Source organism: Canis aureus, chromosome 11 (assembly GCF_053574225.1).
Source record: "Canis aureus isolate CA01 chromosome 11, VMU_Caureus_v.1.0, whole genome shotgun sequence".
In the NCBI taxonomy this organism is placed as follows: Eukaryota; Metazoa; Chordata; class Mammalia; order Carnivora; family Canidae; genus Canis; species Canis aureus.
In genome coordinates, this window is record NC_135621.1 from 69,265,014 (window position 1) to 69,283,283 (window position 18,270).

At 41.2% G+C, this 18,270-nt stretch overlaps 1 long non-coding RNA gene across 1 annotated transcript in view; it reads right to left on the reverse strand.

The window, feature by feature from the left end:
- LOC144323113 (uncharacterized) overlaps positions 1–15,000 on the reverse strand; it is a 31,418-nt gene extending 16,418 nt beyond the window's left edge. Inside the window, exon 1 of the long non-coding RNA XR_013388649.1 lies at positions 14,828–15,000. This is a non-coding gene — a long non-coding RNA (uncharacterized LOC144323113). The remainder of the gene's footprint in view (positions 1–14,827) is intronic.
- Between the last annotated feature and the right edge of the window lie 3,270 nt (positions 15,001–18,270).

The window sequence follows — 18,270 nt, forward strand, 5'->3', positions numbered from 1 at the left end:
TAAACTTCATAGAAAAATTATTTTCTGTGAAGCTTGTCCAGGAGCCTGGGATTCATTGGTGGTGAAAAGTCATCCTGAATAGTGAAGGCTCTGGGGCCAAGGGACAGCTTCCTGTTCTTCTACAGCGTGGAGGCCTTCGTAAGAGAGCTGGAGAGCTTGAAGAACCCTTGGAAAATGTTGCCTCAAGCCAAAATGCCTTGGCTTCAGACTCAGACAGCCACTTTCCTGCTTGGCAGGGAGAGGAGAACCCCCAGAAATCAGGCCTGTAGTTATCTGGAAAATAATTGCTAACTTTTTCCAACCACCAGGCAGTATTCTAGTGCTTTGTATTTATTATTTCACTAAATGCCTACCCATCTTATGAAGTGCTATAGTTATTATTACTCCATTTTACAGATAAGAAAACTAAAGCACAGAGAGGTTTAAAAAACAAAACAAAACAAAAACAACTCTCTCTGGGTCCACAGATAATGAGGAGTAGGGATAGGATTTAAATGCAAGAAGTTTGACTCCGGATCATGAGCTTCTGACTTCTGCACTGCAGGTGGCCTGTGTTCCTTTTTCTTCTCTGGCTTCCAGATTGGGTCTTTTGAAACCATGAGGAGATATTCTAGGAAGTAATCCAGGTTCCAACATGTGCTTCAAGGATGATACCCAACTTTATAATATCCTAGGCACTTGTTGACCTGGTCCTGGGAGTGGTGAAAAAGGGTATGAAGGCACAGATGTGCCTTGGGACTCTCTGTAAATCACTTCCTATGACAATTGTCTTCTTGGCCTATGTTCTTAGTTTATCTTGAGTTGCCTTCTGTCTCATTTCTTGGGTGTAACCATGTAGGTCAAAGCAGTGGGTGCATCGCCTTCCTCACTAAACTCCCTCAGTCTTCCTTCCCCACCAATTCCTATTCCTCTCAGTGTTGCCAAAGTGGTCTTTGCCATCACAATGTGATTAGGTTATCCTACTGCTTGAGACACTTCCATGGATTCTAAGCCTTTATAATATATGTCAAGCTCCCTGACTTGGCACCCCGTGCCTTCCATGAATAGAACCCATTTACCTCTCTAGGTTCATGTACCATGAGCCCCTTCTTCCCCTCCCACTCCACATCCTTTGACCCCTATATTCTAACCAAACTAAAGCACTGCCAGTATATCTTGGTGTTTCAAACCTACACGATGCAGCATATGTCACTCCCTTTGCCTGCAACTTGCATATATGTTCTTTCCCCACTCCCACCCCTCAACACCTTTAATGAAGAAGTTACTTATCTTTTAATATCAAATCAAATATATCTCTTTCCTTGCTTTAAAGCCTTCATGACTGATGCATCTGCTCCTTCCCCCAGGTTACCAGAGCCCCTCGTGAAGTGTACAAGCTCTGGGATTAGACCACAAGGTTTCACACTCTAATTAGGAAATATATAAGCATTACTAACTGGGACCCAAAAAAGTTAGATTCTCTGAGTCTCAGCTTCCTCATCTGCAACGTGGGGCTACCAGAAAGACCTTCTTCCACATTGAGTCATTGGGAAGGGTAAATGTAGAACACGAAAGGCCCTTGGCTGGATGCCAAGTACACAGTAAATAGCAGTAAGTGATCGCTATCATCAGTGTCAGAGTCATCATCCTATTCAACTCACTGTTGGGTAATTGTCGACCCATGTGCATGTCTTCTTCTCTAGATGTACACTTCTTGAGGATACTGTCTGTGTAATTGGATTTTATATCCCTAGCACCTGGCACAGTGCCTGCCATGTAACAGGTGCTCAATAAACACTTATTGGATGAATTATAACTCAATTATCTGCCATCTGGTTTGTCCGAAGCCTCATATTAGCAGGATCTAGCCTACTGCTCCCCCATTCCATTATCCCATCTGCCTTTATATTTAGGAAAAGGGGAGTTTATTTTGCATCTCCTCATAGAGTCAATTCACATATGACCTGTGCTCTGTTTTCACTGACTCTCAATGGTCCCTGCCAGGTTGCCTTGGTTTTCAGAGACTTTGAGGGCTAGGCACCCCCTGGAAATGCAGGACTGCTGCTCTCCCCCAAAGTGATACTGATGGCACCTTGCTAGCCTCAAAGCAGGTGTGATGTGTGGAAGCCATGTTTCTCTTCCTTGTCCCATTCCAAGGATGGGCACTTCACACTCATCAATCCGGCCAACCCAGTGTTCTAAAATAGGCCGTTGTAAAAAAAAAAAAAAAAAAAAAAAATCTAATAAGGGGTTGGGGATAACAAAGGGAATTTCTTTCATGATATGTGGGACAATAGCAGATGTCACTATTCCTAAAGTTAATCAACTATTTTCCCCATGGCTGCTTGTTTCTCTTAGGAACTAGCTGGCTGACACATTGCAAAGGTAAAGGCTGTTCATCTTTATTTTCCATCTCTTCACACTTTTTTAAGGCTAAAGGACCCCAACCTGTTATGTTGTGTTCTTCAGAGAGAATTCTCCAATTCCTATTCATTTACTATGCACAGTTCTTCATAATTAAAAGGACTATTAACATGCTTTCCTAAATCAAAGGTATGCTACATTCAAACATCTCACTTTAGTTACAAAGAAGTAAAAGAAGCTTTAGAATTATATTTTTTCTTTAAAGACTTTAAATATCTTAGAACACATTTTGAATAATCTCTCTAAATGGAAGTAGAAATGCATTTTATCTTTGTGTAGAACAAACACCAGGGTCAGTTTCTTTCTCTCCCCCATTTCTTTCCTTTCTTTCATTTCTTCCCTTTCCTTCCCTTCCCTTCCCTTTCTTTTCTTTTTTCTTTTTTTTACCCATCTCTTTCATTTCCTCCCCTTCCCTTCCCTTTCTTTCTTTTTTCCTCTTTCTTTCTTTTTCCTTTCCTTTCCTTTCCTTTCCTTTCCTTTCCTTTCCTTTCCTTTCCTTTCCTTTCCTTTCCTTTCCTTTCCTTTCTTTTTCTTATGTCTTCAAAGCCATAGAAACTATAGGAAGCAAGGCAAAAGTAAAGGAATGAAAATGGCTCTTCTTCAATGGCCCCTCTTGTTTCTCAGAGCATGAGAGTGAGCTCTATGGCCTGTTTTCCAGGAAACCTCATATAGCCAAAATCAGAGATCAGAAGAGACCAATCTCTTTTTCTTTGGACTTTTCCTACCTACCAGCCAACTTCTAGCTTTTCAGCTGCTTTTAGAATTTTTTTTTTCTTTTTTCCTTTTTTTTTTTTTTTTTTTTTTTCTGTTGCAGGGTTTGTTCTTATCCTAGGTTTCAGTCATTTAATTTTATTTGGGTGGAAATATTCAAATCCTGCATTGGAGCATTTATTAGAGAGTCAGCGATTTCATCCTTAAAACTAATTTTATGTTAGAAGAGTATTGACATAGTCTACATAGCTCTCCAACAGAGGATTGATCAAATGCCCTCTTCTGTTACACTAAGTATGATATATGCCATGCCCGAGAAGTGGGGCAGAATCTGGCAGGGATAAATCAAATCCTGGATTTCTACAGTAGGGAAGCCAGAGCACTTCTTTCCCTACTTCTCTCCATCAATCCTTTATAGACCTGGTAAGTTCAAAATTCTGGACTGCTTCAGGCATATCACCGAATAGGACACTAAGGCCTTAACAGGGGACTTAGAAGGCAAACCATCAATTATTCTTGCTGTTACTATTTCTCGGGCTTCTGTTGAAAGAAGTATGACAATATGGTTCTCAACTTGAAGACGTAGATCAGCCGAGAGATATTTTGATTTTGGCTCTTACACAACTTAACATGTTACAAAATAAAATAGTTCAGGAATTTTCCTCATTTGATAAGTGATTTAAAAATATGCAAGACTTTTAAAGGGCTGAGAATGAGCTATAACGAGCTGAAGAAGGGAACATGGCCACTTGAATTTTGAAAGAGGGTGCCTAGTGCCGAAGAAATGCTCTAGAGTGCAGCTCTCTCTATGGTAGATTAAGTAACAGTGCAAACTCAGTTATCTGAACATCCTTTACTGGAACTGTCCCATTATTCAAATGACTCCCTAAAGCCAATTTCCTTTACCTTTTATGCCCTGACATGCTGAAATTGAAAATTTCTTTCATTGTTCCTTTTTTTTTTTTTTTAATCTTCAAACTGTATTAGTCAAACTCACTACATGCCTGAACACTTTTGAGCTCTGATTTGTTCGGATAATTGAGTTTCCAATGTAGTTTTGAAACTAATGCTCAACGGTAGCCCTGTTCAGAAGTTCTTCATAATATGGAAAATATATGGGAAATGGGACATGGTCAGCAAGCAAGACTATATTAGGAGAGAGAGTTTCCACCCCTGCAGTCTCATGCATGATTAGAGTCAATCAGTAAGTTCTCCATTTATTGAGCTTCCTCATACACGCAACTATATGTGAAGGAATATAGTCAAGAGGTTAGGGCTCATGTGACTTTGAATCCTGGCCATAACACCCACTAACTGTGTGACTTTAAGTAAGTTATTTTATCTTCTCAAGCTTCAATTTCCTCATTTACGAAAGCAAAATAATAATGATCTCCACCCATATCTTTGGAGTTAACTGAATAAATGAAATACATATACTTATTATGGAACTGAAAGCCTAGTAAGTACTTAAATACGCATCAGTTATTATCACTGAATTCAAAGAAGGATTCAAATTAGAAGATCTTGGCATTACCATCAAAAGATTTGAAAGCTATTTGGAAATTCACTACATAACACACAAACACATACACACATGCACAAAACAGAACACAGACATGTCACTGAAGTACTAAAAAGGCCAGATGGCCCAAGTTGAAATCCTGGCCCTGGCAGTTTCAAGTTATATGAACTTGGAAAAATTACTTAACATCTCAGCGTCTCAGTGCCTTCAGATACAAAATGGAAATAATGATAGTATATATATTATAGAATTTGGGGGAGTATTAAATAAATTAATATATGTGTTCTGTGCTTAGAACAGTGTCTGGCATATAAATAAATGTCATCGTTAATAGATCAGTGGTGTTAGTGGTCCAGCGAGGACAAACGCAGGGCTATGAGAAAAAAGAATACATAGTAGGTCATCAAAAGTAGAGTGTGGTCCATTGGTTGGTTGATCACATTTGAATGGAAAAGAAAAGGACCATTCTAAAATTAGAGTGATATGAAAAAAATTTCTGGCTGTTGAATGAGCTCTCAGTTTTGTTGCTATCACTGGGCAAGGACTTTTTCCCACAAAAAAAAAGAAAAGTTTTCCCAGTGCTGGGGCAACACCATTTCCCATCAGAGATGTTCAGTAAGTGATGTTTTCACCTCATTTATGAATAAATTGAGAAGTTCACTGATTTCCTCACTAAACCGATTCATAAATTAGGCAGTTGTAGACGACTCCTTAACTTTGTGAAAATGCTCTCCATTTTAAGTACTGAGGACCTACTGTCTCCTGGTTCACCTGCTTCACTTCTGACTGCTTCTGCTCAGTTTCCTCCTCTTCCTCAACCCGAATCCACCACTTGGACATTGCTGGCCCCAAAGACCGACCTTCTCTCTCCCTTGGTTCTACATGTATATTTTCCACTAAAGAATGCATTCATCCTCATGACTACTACCATCATATGCAGATGTCTCCTACCCCACTGCCAGCCCTTTTTCACATAGTTGCCAACCTTAGCTTCACAGAGAGCAAATTTGTAGTTGTTACTCTTTTGCTCAAACACCTATCTTGGCTTTCTATTCCTTGGGGATTAAATCCGGGTGCCTCTGGTCTTGTCCTCCTTGTCCCTACTGGTCTGTTGGGCCAGTAAAAACAGACATTGGCACCAGGATGAAACCCATTTGTTTTAGTAAGACTGTGCTTTTTAACTTCTTGTTCCACAATGTCGTAACTTATAAATGGCTATAGCACAAGTTGTAAAGAGAAAAATGACCTTAAAAATGATCTTTGTCATGTGAAAAGTGTAGACCACAAGGTGCCCAAAGTATAACACGGCTTATCTGAATTGACTCCTCATATGTTGGTGTCTACCCTTCCCCTTGTATTATCTTAAGTCAAAAAAAAAAAAAAAAGAAGAAGAAGAAGAAGAAGAAGAAGAAGAAGAAGAAGAAGAATAATTTATCAGTTGCTCTAAATGAAGAGTCTGAGAAGAGCAGGGTTTAGGCAGGGCCACATTAAGCAGTGCAGGGTAGGTCTGAGAACTTTATCTCTATCTCTGAGCTCTGCTTGCATCTGTTTCATTTCAGTCTCAGATAGGTCTCCTCCTTGTAGCACCAAGACGACCACTGGTGGCCCTGAGCCTACAGCATTTGCATAGATCATGATTCCATAGACACAAAGAAAGTCTTTTTGATTGGTAAGCCTGAGTCACAAATCTACCACTTTGGGTTGAAGTTCTTGGCTCACTCCAACCCAAACTATATGGATTGAGCAGAATTTTTTTTTGGGGGGGGGGTCAAGGGGAGGGAATGTAGAGGCAGGGCAGAGGGTAAGGATAATTTCCTAGTGAAAAGGACAAACTATATATGTCCACTATCCCTCTCGACACATATGCTTTTGTTCATTCATTATAATTCAGTATCTACATGACAAACTTCCAGGTATCCAGGCACCAAAAGTAGAGCTCATGTAACTAAGAAACAAAGACAGGAGCTCCTGACCTAGTGAATTGAGCTGATAGAAATTTTTCCAAAAATGGCATTCTGATAACAACCACAACAGGAGGGCCAGCTACAATGTGGATTCTGAATTTTATTCTATTTTTTCCTAATTTCAATGTATCTACATCTTTGGGACCATGTCCCTAGAATTTTCCTCTAGACTTAGCAACATCATGCTCAGATCTCTTGAGGCAGTTATGGTTGGAAATCTTCTGTTCCAGGCCGACTTGTAGGTTCACTGGCATATGTCAGACCACAGGAACCAACAGGGGGCTCGAAGAAATAAAAGGCCTATATAAAAAGATTTCCTTCTCTAGTTTTCATTTAGCTCACTCGGGTCTTCAGGGGCTCCAGGAACTCCAGCTACACCCCCACTGCCCCCGCCCATACACACACGGGACTTAGCAGAGACAGTGCAGAGATTGTCTACTATGTAAATTGATGAGAGCAGGAGTGAATCTCCCATAGACAAATAGTCAGACCGAATGATGTTAACTGAAAGGTAACGAGGGAGGAGGAATGATCATTTGTAAAGAGAAAAGTGTTGAAGGGCCCTTTTGCCTGGCAAACATAAATACCCTGAAGAATAGAAAACTGTGGGTGGATGTGAGGCCTGCTTAATGTGAATCCTACATCAGGCGTTTGTAGGTGATATAAAACTCTGATGTGCTGTAAAATTTATATCGCTCCCCAAAATGATCTACTGGTAGAACATATAAATTTTGCAGAAACTGTTAAAGCTGTCATAAAACCTCATTGCTACAGATACAGTAGGTGTTTCAGAAATACACACCAAAGCAGAGATTTGTAATCATTTCAGTGTGGTTCATAAAAAGAAGCACATTGTGTTTCAACAACTGAGAAACTACAAAGGTCCCCTTCTTCCAAAGGCCTGTTTTATCTTATTTTGCATACTTAAAAAAAGAGACAAGCAGAGACAAATAAACAGTCAAAATATTTAAACCCAAGCATTTCCTTATATGCCCAGGTTGTTAGAGAGGTAGGAGCAAGTGATTATTTCTTTACCAAGTTCACATAGAGTTGTTGGCTCTGTTTAATAATAGTCGATCTTGTTCAGGCTGAACAAACTGGTCCCTGTGGGGGGGAAAGGCAGCAATAAATCAATACCCTAGATGTAATCTTGGTGTCTAGAATGCAGAGAGAGATTTTGGTGCATAATGGCACTGGTTTGTCTATTGTCATTCAGACATGAGCTGCATCAGAAAAGGGCTTGTGGGAACCTGATAAGAGGTGGTCAAAAGTGGGCCATAAATCACAGAGAGGCAAGTATTCTGCTGATTTCATACACACGCACTTTCTGGGGCAAAAAAAAAAAAAAAAGTGATAGATTTGCAATTTACTGCTTATCACATCTGCTAGAAGTTTCATAATACAAAAGCCTGACCTTCAGTGAATAAACACCCTGGTTGACTACCTGCTTCTGTGAAGGAAATATGGCACTCCAGCCACCTAGAGCCGAGAAGCCCTCCAAAGAACTATTTAACAAGCCCCCCTTTGATTCTGAGCCATGTAGTAGTGAGTTTTGCTCATGACATCCCCTCAAACAAGGAGTGGATGGCACTTATTTGAAAGAAACTGGATACTTAAGTCTAGGGGAACTAATGGACTGACGGGGTCATATGGATTGCACACTGTTCAGCACTTGTTAACTGTCTGCAGATCACTGGACCACGACATCTTCTCAAATAGTGGGAGCGGAGGGCAGAAGGGGTAAGGGGAGTAGGAAGGATGAGGGCCCCAGGAATTTGCTGCAGCCCAGGGTAGAGAACCCAACCCTCCCAGGCAAAGAAAGAACCATCTGGAGAGCAGAGTGAAAATTAGTGTAAACTTTCCACCTACCATGTTTTAACTTAGTATTTCTGTCTCTCATTTCTTCCAGGGAAAAGTTAGAAAACACTGACCTTTTTTTTTTTTTTTTTATTGAGGCACTTTTCAAAATTAATGTATATGTGATCTTCATTTCAATATAGGATGGTTCATCTATATTTAACAGCGCATATGAAAACAATACATCTTTATAATTTTCAGCTATGTAAATAAGTCAGCGCTCTGAAAGTCTCTAAACTCTCTCCTCGTTCCCTAATTGAGAGAATCTACATTTTCCTTAATATATTCTTTTCCTGAGTTAAATATGTTTTGAGTGGATCCACATTTTAAAGGAGGTACCTTTATGTTTAAAAATTGTTTATTAAACTAAAACAAGACACCAGAGAAGATGTCTTTTCAAGCTTGGATTTGTAATTACAAACGGAGTTTATAAAATGCTTTATGAAAAAATAAATAAATAAAATGCTTTATGAATGAAAAAAAAAAGTTTCCTTGATTATTTAATGACTCTATATCAGAAACTCTTCTAGATGCCGGCAATCAGCAGTGAACTAGATACCAACAATCCCTGTCCTGGTGGAGTCTACAGTGTGGTGAGGGATACAGATAGCAATGGTTAAGTCACTCCAGGATATAATATGTCAAGACAATAAATACAATGAGAAACTAAGCAGGCAAGGGTCTAGAAAGTACTGAGATGAGTATGGAAGATGGGTGAGGTATATATAGTCTTTAATCTTTAAATAATTCCCAGTAGCCAACACTTTAATACTTCTACACACCTTTGAGCCAGGACAATCACTAGAACTGCAAGTGATTCATTTGAGTCTCATCTCCTTGCTGTGCCCTTTTCTACCTGTGCATGGACAGAGTTGCAGAATGGCCAACAGGCCCGAAAAAACAAGATTATACTGTTGAATGATCAGGTTGGCTTGGCCTATTTCACACATCCTAGCACTTCTTAAAGACAGAACTGAGCACTGAGCTTGGATGAAAACACCAGTACTACCACCTGCACATCACTTACTGAGAGCCCCCAGGGATGCAGGGTACTCCTATTCCCCTCCCTTTCCAATATCTGTTCGTGTTAGTTTCCTCTTTGCTTCTTGGCGGAAGTAGGAAGATGCAGGTTCTACTCTTACTTCGATCAGTCTGGGCTTTGCCACTGTCTTTATCTAAGTAAGCATCGGATACTGCCTCTTGGTGCAAAGTATTTTGAAAGATTATGAAAGACTATTTGGCAGGTTCTTGATGATCACATATATTTTTTATTCAACTCTCCAGAAGGGAGTTTTAACAGTCTTTGGTATCAAGTGTGATGCTTTGGCTGAAGTAACAAAAACCAGCTTCCAGTGGCTTAAATAGGAACTCTCAAGGGCCCATGATACTGGGTGTCCAAAAATGGGTTGGTCATCAAGTGAGATGCCTTTCATCTCTCTCCCCTTCTCTCAGCTCCTCCTTGCTTCCCATAGTTTTGTCTTGTGGTCTCAAGATAACTGTGGGTAGGAAGGGCTGAGACAGTGTAGAGGAGTGGAATGAGAGAGAGAGAGAAAGAGAAAGAGAGAGAGAAAGAGAGAGAGACAGAAATGGCAGGGGTGGGGGAAGGGTTAGGTTTTCCTTAAGAACCCAGAATTTTCTTGCTCAACATGTTGTGGAAGACTGATTCATTTGTTTCACTAGCCGATATTGCTTTAATTCAGCCCATCTCTAAACCAATTACAAGTGAAACATTGCATAATTGGCTTAGACCCAACGGAGCCCATCTCTCAATGGCAGGGACCTGTCGTAATCATGTTTTGTAGGTGCCTCAGGGCCAAACACTATGATTTGTCCACAGTGGATACTCAATTATTTGTTTAATTCATTCATTCAAAGTGTGTATCAGATGCCTATACTTTTCCATTCTTTAGCACTAGGGATTTATCAGTTATAAATTTATCAGTGGAAAACCATTATGTCATTGTTCTCATGGAGCTTACAGACCATGGGAGGGGATTATATACAAGGAAGAAATAGGTAAATGAGGTGTAAGTAAGTGCTTTGTCAAATCTGGCCGTCTTCTAAGTGAAACTCCATTCTCAAGAACTAGCCATCAGTGGCAGATTCATGAGCATCTTCCTAGTCCAGAGGTGAGCTGAACATCTTTCTTGTCCTAGGGCCACAGCTGATGTATCAGATGCCTCCGTCAGACAAAGAACATACTCCAGGCCCATGTTGACATGCCACACTTCTGCTTTCTTAAGCTCACATATTTAGACTGGTTGGCCCTCATCTACATTGCAGGTGTAGAGTTCCCATCTCTTGCCTCTTATGATGTCTCCTTGATAATTTCCTGCTTCTTAAGCCTTTCCTTGTCTGTGAGAAGCCCTCACCCACTGCTGGCTTAACTGGCTAATAACTGGCGTTCCCAGTACCTGCGTTAGAACTGTGTGAGGTGCTCTGCTACTTAATCTGTTGGGAGGTGGGTAGTATCATGATTGTGTTGCTGATGGGAAAACTGAGTCCCCATGGGTCAAATGATTTGTCCAGTGTGATACAGCCAGAAAGCACTGGGGACATGATTCAAATCCAGGTCCTCTTGGATTGAATCTAATATAAAATTCTGCCACCCTCTTGGGTGAATCTAATATAAAATTCTGCCTCTCTTTGTAAATGTTCCTTATTATGTTGACTGTGTTTCTCCTAAGACTACAGATACCATGCTACATATCTCTAGCCTCTTCCCCACACCTCTGGTTCCTGACATTGTCCTGAAGGTAAAGTAAGTCCACTAACTGATAAAGAATATTTTAATTGATAAGTGACTGCAGAAGACCTCTCAATTGTGTGAGAACAATACAACGGCAACCTTAGAATAACATTCTTCAAAAAGAAAAGTAAACAGTTATTTTTGACTAGGTGATGGCAAAGATGGTCAAATAATAAATGAATTTATTCTGAGAGTTATGCAGATAGATATTAATGTGGCATCAAAGCATTTCCATCAGTTACCTGGGCATGCGTTGGCTCTAACAATGACATCGTAGGAGCATCGAGGCCTTTAAAAATAGTGATTAGGGAACAACATGGATCATCATTTTAAAATAACTCTTCCTCATGGCTTAAAGTACAACTGTTACCAACAATCATAACAACTCAAGTTTATGGTCGTAGAGTGAGTGCACTGAGCAGTTGCTGGACTGCCTGACACTCACGTGGGATACAGAGGCCATCAATCTGCCTCTGCCATTCAATAAGGCACACCCACTGTAAATGCCTCTTGGAATTTATGCCACACATGAATAGTCATTAATTTGGATGACCAGCATACTGCTCAACCAAAATTGAAAAACAAAATATTTAATATACTTCAGTATGATTTAGTACATATAAACATGGCGATCATAAATCAAGAGAATTTCCCCAACAGGAAAGGCATACATTTTCCAGATCCATTTTAGAAATCTAAACAATTTATGCTATGGCCCCGACTGTCATGGGATCATGGAATTGGGGCATGACGGGAACCTGGAAGAGTGTGTGCACCCGTCCCTCTCCTCTTTCTCAGGACCTCCTTCCCAACAAGTCCAAACACAGGAAAGAAATGTTAGAGACCCACAGAGAAGGGACTTTTAACAGTTTATTTGTTTGCTTTGCAATTATAGAGTGTAATTACGTATTACACATATATTCTCTCAAGAAACGGTCTTTACAGACAAGTAGGGACACAGCTACTGAAACAAATGGAACCCTAAATGTAGAGCAAGGGAAATGCACTAGAAGACTATTTCTTGCTCACATAAAAGACAAGGCAGGTGTTCTTTGTTCATGAGGGCGATTTCCCCCTATCTGAGGAGCCGGGTGGTGGTTCACTAACCCAGGATGACTAAGGCTCTGTCCTTTTCAACACAATTTCTCCAAAGCCTCTGTGGTCTTTCTCATCCTCGTCATCCAGGAGAGCTTGGCGAAGCATGTGCGTGAGATGTCTACAGACCACACCTGGGCATGGCCTAGGGCTCTGTCCCACGGTGAATCTAGCTACACGGGAGGCCGGAAAACATGGCTGTCTGCGTCTGTGTGCTCAGGAAGAAGAGAGGAATGTGCCATTTCAGTGAGCAGCGGCCATCCCTGTCTCGGTGATAAATGTTCTTTGCTCTACAGAACATTTTCCCAGAGTTATCCCACATAGTGTTTCACAGGGCTCCCTGGTTCCCTCCTCGTGCTTATCTGTATCCAGTATTCATTCTGGCACAAAATCATGATTCAGAAGACGGCAGTCAAAAGGTATAAACCTCCAGTTACAAGATAAATAAGTACCAGGGATGTAATGTATAACCTGATAACTATAGTTCGCACTGCCGCGTGGTATGTAGGAATGTTAAGAGAGTAGATTCCTAAAAGTTCTCAGCACAAGGGAAAAACCCTTCTTCTTGTTCTACTTTTCTTTTTTGTATCTGTATGAGATGATGGATGTTGACTTATCGTGGTAATCACTTCACCACATATGTAGATCACAGCATATGCTGCCCACCTTAAACTTATCGTGTCCATGTCAAGAATATCTCCAGAAAACTGGGGAAATAAAGGTTAAGAAGAGAGGAAACCGTAGAGGAGGAACGGACACTCGCCTCGCCACTGATGCCTAGAATTTTGCTCGCACCTCTCCTGACCCTTAAAATAGACAACTGCCCGAATTGGACTGAAACAGAAAAACAACATCTTCGTGATGATTACCTACCACTTTGAGGCATATTATTAGACTGGTCTTCAGTCTCCTTGCCTCCCCACCATACGTCAGAGCCCTGTACTCACAAGCCTCATACCCAACCAGTAACTATCTCCATAGATTACCTCAGAGGACCCCCACCGCCCCCCAGGCTAAAGCCAACTAGTAGATTCATTCTCCTTCAGTGATACTCAGCATCTTAATATGCGATATATTTCTGGAAATTGCCTCTAATCGTTTGCTGCATGTTTACTAAGTTTACTTATAAGACGTCTCACAGATTCTCCACTTGGCTCACTTTGCCTTTCCTCGTTATGACAGAGGTCAAATGACATTACATGTCAGAACGAGTGAGGAGGCGTGATGGGGTTACAAAAGAGAGCAATTTACCTGGGTCCCTGTAAACGCTCTAGAGACCAGAGGCTAGGCCCGACCAGAGACTTGGAGTGGTTGATGTCAGTCACACAGAGAAAGACAAGTACCATTAGATGTCACTTACACGTGGAATCTGAAAAACCTAAACTCATGAAAACAGACAGTAAATCTATCCCACTCCTCCAGGAGACGGAGGCGATAGAGCGAGACAGATGTTATCTAAGGGTACACACTTACAACCAGTAGTAAATAAGCCCTAGAGCTCTAAAGCACAGTATAAGAATACACACAACAATATTGTACTATAAGCATCGAACTTGCTAGGAGCCGAGGACTTAATTTGTCAACAACTAAAAAGAAAGAACAATGATAGTGGTGCTAGTTACCCCTACGATGGCAACCATAGTATGCGAACGTATCAGATTAACATGCTGTACACGTAAAATTCACAGGTTATATGTCAAATACATTTCGATTAAAAATATAAAAACACACAAAAAACAGTTGATGTTAGGACACTGTAAAACCACCTCTCAATACTCCTGACTCCAACTGCCCCAGAGGCCATCTTGAATGCAGCAGGTTGATTCACTGGAGTTTCTCTGTACTTCGTGTACTTTTGTGTATGTTACTCATGTTAGAGAAGAAATGTCCCCCTGCTCAGGACTCCAAAACTCACTGAAGAAAGATGAAATAGTGTCCTAGGCATTTAGGAGGGTTCATGTCATCCCCTGACTTCTGAGTGCATGGAAAACACTTTTCTAGAAGTTTTTCCACCCTGGTTTTTACTTACAACCCTTTTGCTTTTCTTCCTTCTCTTCCTCTCTGCCTGCTAAATATTTCTCTTCTCTTTCTTCTAATTTGTGGGGACAAGTATTGGTCCAGAATAAAAAAGAGGAAGAAACAAACCTTGGAGCATCACATTCCCAGCCCCCACCTCACCTGCATTGAGACTGGCCACCAGGAAAGATTTCAGGCTGGCTATCGCCCTCCCATCTTCCCTTTCCTCTACAAATTTGTGCAGATGGCAGCAACATGATGGGTCCCCTGGTGGTAGATTTTTTTTTTCCCATAAAACTAATGTCAGCAAGGTCTCCAGCTATCAGTAAATATATTGTCGAGGAGTTACTAACTGCTGGAGATGTATTTTAAATAGTACAGGTATTCATCCTTTTTTTTTTTTTTTTTTTTTTTTTTTTTTTTTTTTTTTTTTTAAGAATCGTTGCCTCCCAGTCTTCTAGACTTAATGAATTCATGTATTAAACAGATATTCATGCTGGGAACACATACCTTTTAGGTTATGAAATTTAGGAATCCCATTTTATCGTTATATTCTGATTCTTAGAATCAGACCTGGGCCAGAATTCCTTGCGGTATAGTGGAGTAAAGATGCTGTGTGATACCTTGAAACTTCAGCGTTCCTCCCTCCGGACACTCAGGTTGAGATAGATGAATCTGATCCTTGAATCGGAAGCTGCAAAAAGAAATCCAAGAATATGACCCACAACTGACCATTGAGAGTGATGACCAAGATCCGACCAGTCTTCACATGACTTCATTTTCTGAATCCCCTGGACTTATTCTTTCCCAAGTAAAATCCAGGATCATCAACACGATGGTGAACTTCCCCTGAGCCCTCTCAGTGATGTTAGGTGCTGGGCCAGATGCTACTGTATCCTCGGTTGTGCCTTCAGCTTCTATGAAACATGGGCAGGTGGTTTACTTACCCCTATTATGGACTGAATGCCTATATCTTGAGTCTACCAAGAGAAATAAAGTTGTGAAAGCATTCAAAATAAATAAATAAATAACTGCTAAGAGTTGGGGCAGTGTTGTAACTGGAAGTTGTATGAGGTTCTGCATCAGAGATCCTGGAGTCTAAGTCTTAACTCTGTTGCTTAATACCAGTATAATTTTGGGCAAACTTCATCTCTCCTCTGACCCTCCATTTGCACATTTTTCAAGTAGGGATAAAATTCCTGTATTTTGGGCACCTGGGTGGCTCAGTCTTTAAGAGCCTGCCTTTGGCTCAGGTCATGGTCTCAGGGTCCTTCCTGGGATCGTGCTCCACATCGGGCTCTCCGCCCAGCAGGGAGTCTGCTTCTCCCTCTCCTGCTGCTGCTCCTTCTCTTTGTGCTCTCTTTCCCTCTCAAATAAATAAATAAAATATTTTCAAAAAAATTCCTATATTTCAAGGATCGGTGGTTAAACAGCAGACCGCACATTCTGTGCTTAACATTGTAGGGACACGAAAATCTTCTCCGGGCACTTCGGGCATCTTGAGGGCAGCAAACTCGGGTCTGATGTCTGTATTAATGACTAAATGGATGGGTGAATGAATAGTCCATCTAGTGAGTGTTCAAAATTTTTTTAAACTCAAAAAACACCAATTGATCTACCAACAGCCCTAACTCATAAAATTGCTATCAGCTACACGAAGCCAGGTTAGGACTAGAAGAGTCGTAAAATGCATGACCATTGCCCAATCGATGCCACAAAGCCATTTGCTGAATATGTTTCTTCAAACAGTGGACCAAACTCCCCAGTGGAGCAAGAAATGCACACTTTGGGCATTGCACTTGACCCTATTCTCTTCGATTCCCGAATGTAAGGACCCAGATAAGGCTATGTTCCAGTTGTTAGGAATTGCTTTCTTAACATCACCTGAGGTGTATGAACCAGGATGAAGCATAAGACGAGGTTGCCAAAACTTCCCACACCTGTATTTTTACTTCTTATGTTATTATTATTTGAGTGGAGGGTGCTTTTAACCATATCTTAAATGGCAACATTTTCCTGCCAGATATGATTTGTTCCTTTAAATAAGGGTTTTGAGGACATTTTCCACATTCTGACCTGTGATTTCATTTTATGCAGGGCCAGCTGCTTTTCCCGTAGACTGAATCTCTGACATTTATAATGGAATTGAACAGTGTAATAGGATTCACTTAACAAAAATGTTGCTGTGACGTGAACTTTATGGGACCTTCCATCGAACAAGGGAGGCCTTTTTTTTTTTTTTTTAAACATTGTCTTGGTTCTATTTCATGACAGAAATGGAAGCAACAAAAAACAATAGCTAGATCTCTGCATCAACGAAGCCACCCCATTTTTCTACAGGGAAGAGCGTCGTAAAATGAAAGCAAAATTAAAACAAGATTTCACCTTTTACTCTATGGTAAGAGTCTCTCTTTCCTGACAGAAGAAAACACTTCAATATTCTGCCAAAACTTATAATGCAGTCCAGTTGCATCCTAATTAGAGCCCCTAAAAGTCTTCCTGCATTCTCGAAGTCTCTGCTGCCTTGCTACTGCTTCCAAGTAGCTAATGTGCTGTTATTTTACAACACCCTGCCAGAGTTGCTTTTCCTCAAACAAGAATCTTACTGGCTTTACCATTTGGCAGCCTGTAGCATGTCAAAAAAAAAAAATCCATAAACCAGATGGCGGAAATACAGAATAATCTGTTTGGGGAACCCAGGTTATAAATATGTGCATGTTGGGAAAAGGGCAAAAAGTTGAGGTAAAGCAGCTGATCCAGCTTTCAGGCTGGGCTTTGGTCACGACCATTTTTAGATGAGCGTGCTGAGAGATGTGTCTGTGTTTATTTTCTATCGCCTTCCCCCTCTCATGCTCAAAATGAAGCCATAGGAGTTAGCTCTTCTCCTGCACTGGAAACCAACTTGAATTCTCACATGGAAGGTCTAGTCAAGGTTTTATCTGTGTGAAAGCGTAGCCTTCCATTGGGGCAGGGGGGCTGGGAGAGAGGTGTTACAACGGGGGCACATAATATTGTGAGCCCCTTTCCTCCTTCCTTGACCCTTCTCCAACGCATGTGAGGCTTTCTCCTTACCCTCACGTAAACTTCCAAGTGAAGGAAGGTTGGTGAGGATCTAAGTTAACTTCGAACGAGTGAAGATGATTTACCACCACAGTGGTGTGTGTCTCTCAGGGGTGAGTGAGTAGGTGGGAGATGCAGTAAGGGGAAGAAGAATGGACTCGTGTGTGTGTGTGTGTGCGTGTGTGTAGGGGGAGTGAGCATGTAAGACCACATGCGTGTGAATAGCAAAAGCTTTGTGAGCTCCAGCTGCTGAATCACATCCTTCTTTCTGTGGCCTTCAGGAGTCACTCATCACTGCTTCGCTGAGGCTACTCAAAGGTTATCTTGCCTCGTCTGCTGGCTGCATCTAGGTGGCACTTCTCAGGCACTTTAGGTGGATGGTGTACTGATATAGCCCATCCTCCCGAGACTTATGCCCCAGGACTAGCACCAACATTGCAGTCAGATATATGAAGACCCACAAGCAGCTGGATATCTTTGATCGCTGCCCTTACCTTCCAAAGGAAGATGGTTGAAAATTATATGCTGTATTAGCAGTCATCGAAGGAAGTAGAGCCCACTGGGGCAATAGTAAAAACAGCTCTATGGATTCCTCTCTTAGGTTCCAAGGATTTCTTGGATCTCTCCATAGTATTCCCAAACGTTCCCTTAGATGTTGTCCCTCATTACTCCTCATCTCTGCCACTGTCTGCCCTGGTGGCTGTGGATACTCTGTCATGACTTCCTCCACACTAGTATTATCACCCTGGACTTGCCTGTGTAGCTGCTGCATAGGACCAAAGAGAGAATCCTCTTCCTGCCAACATTTTCATCTTTCTTGTTGAAGCACCAAAGAAGAGCTATGTGCCCCCAGCCCCTTAGTACTCCTAGAGGCAAGTGCCTTTCACTATTTC